We start from the raw sequence: 7,645 nt of genomic DNA, 5'->3' as shown, positions 1-7,645 counted from the left end.
GCAAAAACAAACAATATCACTCCAATCTTTGTTGAACTTGGAAATAACCTTTTTGCAGAGCATTCCAAGTGACACAGTGGCTATGTTTTCTAAAAGTCTTGTGTCATGTTTTAACCACTTTCCCAGATGCTTGGTGATAGCACTCTTTTAACATATACTTGTCACTATACCTTGCATTGAATGTTTAAAGACTGAGGTGTTGACAATTCGCCTACTATCAATACTGACTCACTAGAAAGTGGGAGCTGATGTATTAAGGGTTTTAACCCATTCTCTTTGGGTAAATGTGATGACACATATTAGGAGAGATTCTTGTGAAACTAGCTATTTCACCTATCAGTGAAAGAGCCAAACGCAGCCAAAATATCAAATATGATTTAGATATTTACTGATTCTCTACAGTTTATACAATAATTAAACAAGCCCTAAAACATGCTTCTAAAACCTGCATCTTTAGACCAAAGACCACAAAACAATATTTTAGTGGCATCCCTAAACAATAAAACTCAAGCAGAATAATGCTAGCCCATACTTTCTTACTGCTAGCTTGTATAACAAAGTTACATTGTATTGGCCCCTTCAGGAAGAAAGAAAATGACTCTTTCACTCTTTTTCCTTTCTTTGAATTGCATTTAGTTTCTGGTTGTGCAGGTGTTTTTTCAGTGTTTATATGTTTTCACTGGTGAGGGCTATTTCTCTTTCAGTGGGGTTTTATCAGTTATTATAGGTTTAACCCTAAAACCGGACAGCCTAACCATAGCTCATGTTGGTGGCATGTCCCAGAGCATGTTCTGCCGTGTGCTGCATGATTTCTTAGAGGCCATGTTGATTCACCTGGATGACTTCATCAAGTTCCCAACCCCTGAACAGTTGACTGCGGTCAAGCGTGGATTCTATGCCCTGGGAGGGATGCCCCATGTCATTGGGTCCATAGATGGGACACATGTAGCTTTGGTACCACCACACGCACGGGAGGTAGCGTACCGCAATCGGAAGCACTACCACTCCATCAATGCCCTTGTGGTGTGTCTGTCCAACATGGTGATTTCACATGTCTGTGCTCGTTTTCCAGGATCAGCACACGATGCCTACATCATGAGGCGTAGCAGGATGCCTGAAATGATGATGCAGCTGCGCAACGAAAGAGCATGTGTTGTTGGTGGGTACAGTCTGTCTGTCCTGTATTTTGCATAGCCTACCAGCACGACCGCTTCACCACTTCTAACGATGTCCATGTGCTTCCCATGTAGGGGACGCTGGCTATCCCAACATGCCATGGCTGCTCACACCTCTCCGCAACCCCATCACGCCGGCCCAGCTCCGCTACAACACCGCCCATGGCCGGACAAGGCGAGTGATAGAGAGGACGTTTGGCCTGCTGAAGAGCCGATTTCGGTGCCTCCACAAGACCGGCGGCGCACTCCCATATGCCTCTGCGAAGGTCTGCAAGATCTTCATGGTCTGCTGCATGCTGCACAACATGGCAGTTGAGAAAGCTGTGCCACTCATCCTGGATCAAGATGACGAGGACCATCCACCCGTGGAGGACGAAGGGCTTGGCAATGGGGCTAGTGATGTGGAGGATGTGGAGCCGCAAGAGGACATCCGGACTCGGCTCATACGCGACTTCTTTGATTAGTGGTGAGTACCAGTGTCTGAGTGTGCACGCATTGGTCCCCGTGTGGCATGTGTTGTGATGTGTGTCTCCACCTGTATGTATGGCACGTGAGTCAGAGGTGTGTGTGGGTGTGTCACTGGAGTGATGGTGGCAGTGATGGTTGTATTTCCCCAGTCATAATTGTGACCTAGCATGTTGTCATCCATACATGAGTCCAGTACATGCACATGCAAGTGGCTGTGCTTTTTGTGGCTGACTTCTTGTGTGTCTCTCTTCCCCAGGTACTTGCGCATGCCGTCTGCTGGTTGCATTGTTGTGGCACTGCTATTCCTCATGGACACGTCATCGTGGGCTGACTCAGCGTTACAGGCACGGACACGTTTGGAAGTCTCCTTAGGGTAAGGGATGCATCAGGGGTGTATTGGGTGTGGCAGTTGTTCACGATGTATGCACACTGCCCCTGTCGATGTTTGGTTCCTCTGCAGACATGTAGCATCACCATGGTACACATAACATGCAGCTGGGTACACCTGAATAGATGGTCAGACTTGTTGACAGTCATCAGTGATGGGATAGTGGATTGTGATGATGGCATCAATGTGTGTAACACTGCCCTCGGACACATACGGTTTGCATTGGCTTGACATGGTGCGGGACTTCTACATCAGCGGATCAATGGTGTATGGCAATCTCTCCGTGAGCAGCTGTGGGTGTTTAGCTGTTGGCCGACAATTGTGTGCCAGTTCCATGGCTATCACGCATTTGTGCTGCAGAAGGGGGGTGCCAGTGTTGGACCCACATGTCACTCCACATGATGTGTTCATGTGTACTTCAAGTTGCCTCTGCAAACACGAAAACATGACTAATAAAGGTGTCCCTATGCCTCCAAGGTGCCTCTTCTCAGTCAATGCTGGTGTGTTGCCACGGTGCATCCAGCATGTCTGGCATGGTTTTCCCAGATAGTGGCTATGTGTCGATGTGTCGAGTAGCAAGATGCAAGCTGTGTGTGTGGGCTGAGACTGTGTATTGGGCATGATGTCCATGACTGTGTGGGTATTGTGACATGTGCCATCCCCATGCATCCAACGTTGGCCAGGCCCCCATTCTCTGCATCCACCGGACTCAAGCTTGCAGGACATGGTTCTGCCACCTGTCTACACATACCTAGGTGCCCCCCAGGACACTCCACATGATCCCTGACCTCTGCGCATGACTGTTGCTGTACTCAATGTGTCTGTTAGCACGGTTGTGCGGCCACCCCCTCAGCTGGTTGGACCCATCACGGGTGTGTATGGTGCTCCATGTCTGTCTTGCCTAATACACTGTGACCCGTGTGTCCTGTGCCAGACTCAGGCCCCAGGGTGTGGATGGTTGAAGTCAAAAGAGAAGGCATCTTCTCTTCATGGTGTGATATTTTATTTGGGGGGGGGGGGGGGGGATAAAGTTAGGGGCTTTCCGGGAGTTTGGAATCCAAAGTTCAGTAGGGGAGTTGGTGTCCTTGCCATTGGAAATCCTCATTGTCCATGCCACAGTCTTTGTCAACATTGGTCAGACAGTGACCAGCAGGGCCATGTGGCAGAGAATGTCTCTTGATGCTGTGATGCTGTTGCTCCAGTGGGCCAGGTGCTAGGCCAGGTGTCCTGGGAGATGGTGATGTAGCGCTGACCCTCACGGTCCTTTCCGTGGACGACCCGGCCTCCTGCGGGGACCCTCAGAAGCAGGCCGTGACGATGTTTGAGATGCTCCGTCGGATGTCTCCTCCTCCTCCTGATCCCTCCCTGTGGGTGGTGATGTTCTACGCCGTCTGGCACAGGGAGGGTTGCCCATGTTGTCGGCCATCCGACGGAGTGTATCGTGAATCCCCTGGAACACCGTCACTTGCTCAGCCTGTCTGTCCTCCATCCTCCGTTGGTGTTGCAGTAGACAGGCATGTAGCTCCGCATGTTGCTGGGCCTGCTGGGTCTTGATCCAGGCCCGTGGTGTCCTGCAGGTATGTGTCCAGGATGTTACGGACATGGGAAAATACCGGTTCCCCAGCCAACTGGTCAGGCTCGCGCCTCCGCCGTCCTCCACTCCCACCACCCCTGCCCACTTGCACCTGGCCTGCCCTTGTGGGTACATCGGGTCTCCGGGACCCCTGAGGGGTGGCATTGGCGTTGTCGCCTGCCTCCTCCTGGGTGCCCGGGACACCGTGTCCCTCCTGGCCAGCCTGGCTGCATTGTGGTGGTGGGGCAGGGATCCTGGGTGTCTCCTGGGATGTGGCAGGAGTGGGGGTGGTGGTTGGCACAGTTGTACCTGACGCAGGTGTTGCAGGTCGTTGGACACCAGAGGGGCCAGGTCGGTCGGGGTCGTCCACAGAGTGGTGAGAGTCGTCGCTGCCTGTGGGATCGGGCTCCCGCAGATCCGGGTCCTGTGAGTCTTCCCCCCCAGTGTTGGGGGGTGAACCACGATGTTGACCTGTGTGTGAGAGAGACAATGTTAATTTTGGTCCATGCAACATCCATGTTTCATCAGTTTCAAAGTTGGCAATTTTCCTCTTGGAATTAGGATCTGTCTTGCATTCCACTCACAGTGCACTTGTGCATGGGTGTGTCCCTTGGGCACCACTTTGGCCCCTTTAACTATGTGTGGCACAGTCTTACTTGCTGCGTCAAGTGTGACTGCAGTCAGCAGTGGAGTGGGCAGGTGTGGCGAGCCATGCATTGGCGCCTTCCGTGTAGCACTGCACATGTGCACATGGAGTGGATCCACACACTTATATAATGCAGGTAGCTGTCGTTGTGCTCGTGAACAGGTTGTGACATGGCCCTGTGTTTTGCCATGGTGAAGAGGGGGGGTTCTGGCACTGGCCACCCTTGGCTACATGCACGCAGTCTACCTGCTGACGAGCAGACATTCCCACACACCACACGGCTGATTTGCTCTCCCTGTGTCTCCCTCCCTCTCTGTCCCCTTCTCCCTCCCTCTGTGTGTCAGCATCCTCCCTCTGTCCGTGTCCCTGTGTCTCCCTCCCTCTCTGTCCCCCTCTCCCTCCCTCTCTGTCCCCCTCTCCCTCCCTCTCTGTCCCCCTCTCCCTCCCTCTGTGTGTCAGCCTCCTCCCTCTGTCCGTCTTCCTGTGTCTCCCTCCCTCTCTGTCCCCCTCTCCCTCCCTCTGTGTGTCAGCCTCCTCCCTCTGTCCGTGTCCCTGTGTCTCCCTCCCTCTCTGTCCCCCTCTCCCTCCCTCTCTGTCCCCCTCTCCCTCCCTCTGTGTGTCACCCTCTGTCACCTCAGCCCAGCTTCCTAGACACACACTTTTTCCAGTCCTTTGAATGGCCCTTGGCTTGTTGATGTGAGTTTGTTTCTGATCTCCAGGCACCCATTGGGTGTAGTGTCTGTGTGTGCGCTGCTGCTGTGGTTGTGTGTGCTGCCACTCTTTCACAGTGTTGGCTGTTCATTAGCTGCTGTCATGTGCAAAACAGTGCCTTCACCCCCATGTGTTGATGCAAGGCGTCCGCCATTTGCTGGCGAGTCTTTCCTGTGTGGGGACACACTGTTTGTCTGGCTGTGACCTGGGCCATATGGGCAGAGGGCATTGTTGTCTGCTTCTGAGTTGCACTATGTGATTTTTGGGGCCCACCCTCCCGCTATCCGGGTTACCGTGTCAGGTGTTGGTGTCTTCTGTGGCCTGTGACTTGACATTGTCCAGCTGGGTGCATGGGGCATGGTGGCGCCAGTGGCATGTGCGTGTTCATGGAGTGTGGTTGAGTCATGCGATAGGTTGGGGTGGTTGCGTGCCTGTTTGTGAGTTTGGTTGTGGATGAGGTCCCCCCCATGTGAGGTGCGTTGTTCGTGTACTCACCCGGGTCTCGGAGTCCTCCTAATCCTTCGACTGCCTCCACCGGCTGTATGGCCATCACCCTCTCCTCCCAGGGCTGGTAGTGTACGGGTCTGCGGGAGGGCCCTCCTCCAGTGGCGTTGGCCTGGTTGTGTTCCTCCAGCATCTTGGCTCGGACCCTCCTCCGCAGATCGTACCACCTGGCTTGGCATTCCTGCCTGGTCCTTCTGGTGTCCGCAACAGCATTCACAGCATCGACGATGGCCTGCCACATGGCTGTTTTTGCTGCCATGCTGGTCTGTCTGACCAATGTTCCAAAGAGCTGTGGCTCGACTCTGAGGATTTCATCAACAAGGACCTCCAACTCTCGGTTACTGAACTTTGGATTCTTGTTAGTGGGCATGGTGAGGGGTGTGGGTGTGGATGGTGGGGGGGTGTGTGGATGGTTGTGGGTGTGTGGGTGTGGTTGTGCAGGTGTGTGTGTGTGAATGTGATGAGGGGGTGTTTGTGAAGGTGGTTGTGTGAAGGTGTGCAAGTGTAAGGTGTGGTGAAGCTTGTAGTATGGTTCTGTGGTGTCTGGCAGCAGTGAGTCTGTTGCAAAGGCTCATGGTTTGTGTGTGTGGGCCCTTTTTATTGGTCCATTGGTGGGTGTGGCTGTGTTTGAAGTTTGGGTGGGTGTGTTATAAGGAGTGGTGGTGTTTTGGGACTCTGTTTGTTTTTGGCAGTTGCAGGTCAGTGAATGTGTTTTTTTAGTGTTTGTTGGCCATGTTTAGTGGCTTTGTGCCATTCGAATAGTGTATTCTTGTGTTGTTTTGTTTTGTCCTGGTTGTGTACGTGCGTTTTGAGCGTGTGTACGGTGTGTACATGGGCCATTTGGTTGTACGGTGCTGTCCTTGTGTGTGGCTTGGTACGACTCGTACATGCGGTTGTGATGTTGGGGCCTGGGGTGCGCTCCGTACTTAGGAGGTTGTGTTGGGGGTGCGACTGGAACGTACTGGGGTGTACATTGACGGTGGTACGACACGTACAGGGGTGGGGGTACGACTCGAACGTACTGGGGTGTACATACATGGGGGTCGGACACGTACAGGGGTGGGGGTAGGACTCGAACGTACTGGGGTGTACATAGACAGTGGTACGACACGTACAGGGGTGGGGGTACGACTCAAACGTACTGAGGTGTACATACATGGGGGTCGGACACGTACAGGGGTGGGGGTACGACTCGAATGTACTGGGGTGTACATACATGGGGGTCGGACACGTACAGGGGTGGGGGTAGGACTGGAACGTACTGGGGTGTACATAGACGGTGGTACGACACGTACAGGGGTGGGGGTACGACTGGAACGTACTGGGGTGTACATTGACGGTGGTACAACACGTACAGGGGTGGGGGTACGACTGGAACGTACTGGGGTGTACATAGACGGTGGTACGACACGTACAGGGGTGGGGGTACGACTGGAACGTACTGGGGTGTACATTGACGGTGGTACGACACGTACAGGGGTGGGGGTACGACTCGAACGTACTGGCGTGTACATACATGGGGGTCGGACACGTACAGGGGTGGGGGTAGGACTCGAACGTACTGGGGTGTACATTGACGGTGGTACGACACGTCCAGGGGTGGGGGTAGGACTGGAACGTACTGGGGTGTACATAGACGGTGGTACGACACGTACAGGGGTGGGGGTACGACTGGAACATACTGGGGTGTACATAGACGGTGGTACGACACGTACAGGGGTGGGGGTAGGACTGGAACGTACTGGGGTGTACATAGACGGTGGTACGACACGTACAGGGGTGGGGGTACGACTGGAACGTACTGGGGTGTACATTGAAGGTGGTACGACACGTACAGGGGTGGGGGTACGACTCGAACGTACTGGGGTGTACATACATGGGGGTCGGACACGTACAGGGGTGGGGGTAGGACTCGAACATACTGGGGTGTCCATAGACGGTGGTACGACACGTACAGGGGTGGGGGTACGACTCGGACGTACAGGGGTGTACATACACGGGTGGGGGTGTACATACACAGGGGGTACGTCTCGGACGTACGGGGGCGGGGGGTGTGTTGGGCGTGTATGCGGGCACATGTCACCATGGTTGCTATGGGAGTTCGGTGCGGACGGTGTTTTTTCCATACGGTTGTAACATCGGACGCACGGGATGGATCGTGATTCCTCGGTCGGACTTCA

Source organism: Triturus cristatus, chromosome 1_2, assembly GCF_964204655.1.
Source record: "Triturus cristatus chromosome 1_2, aTriCri1.1, whole genome shotgun sequence".
NCBI lineage: Eukaryota > Metazoa > Chordata > Amphibia > Caudata > Salamandridae > Triturus > Triturus cristatus.
This window is presented reverse-complemented; position numbering follows the sequence as displayed.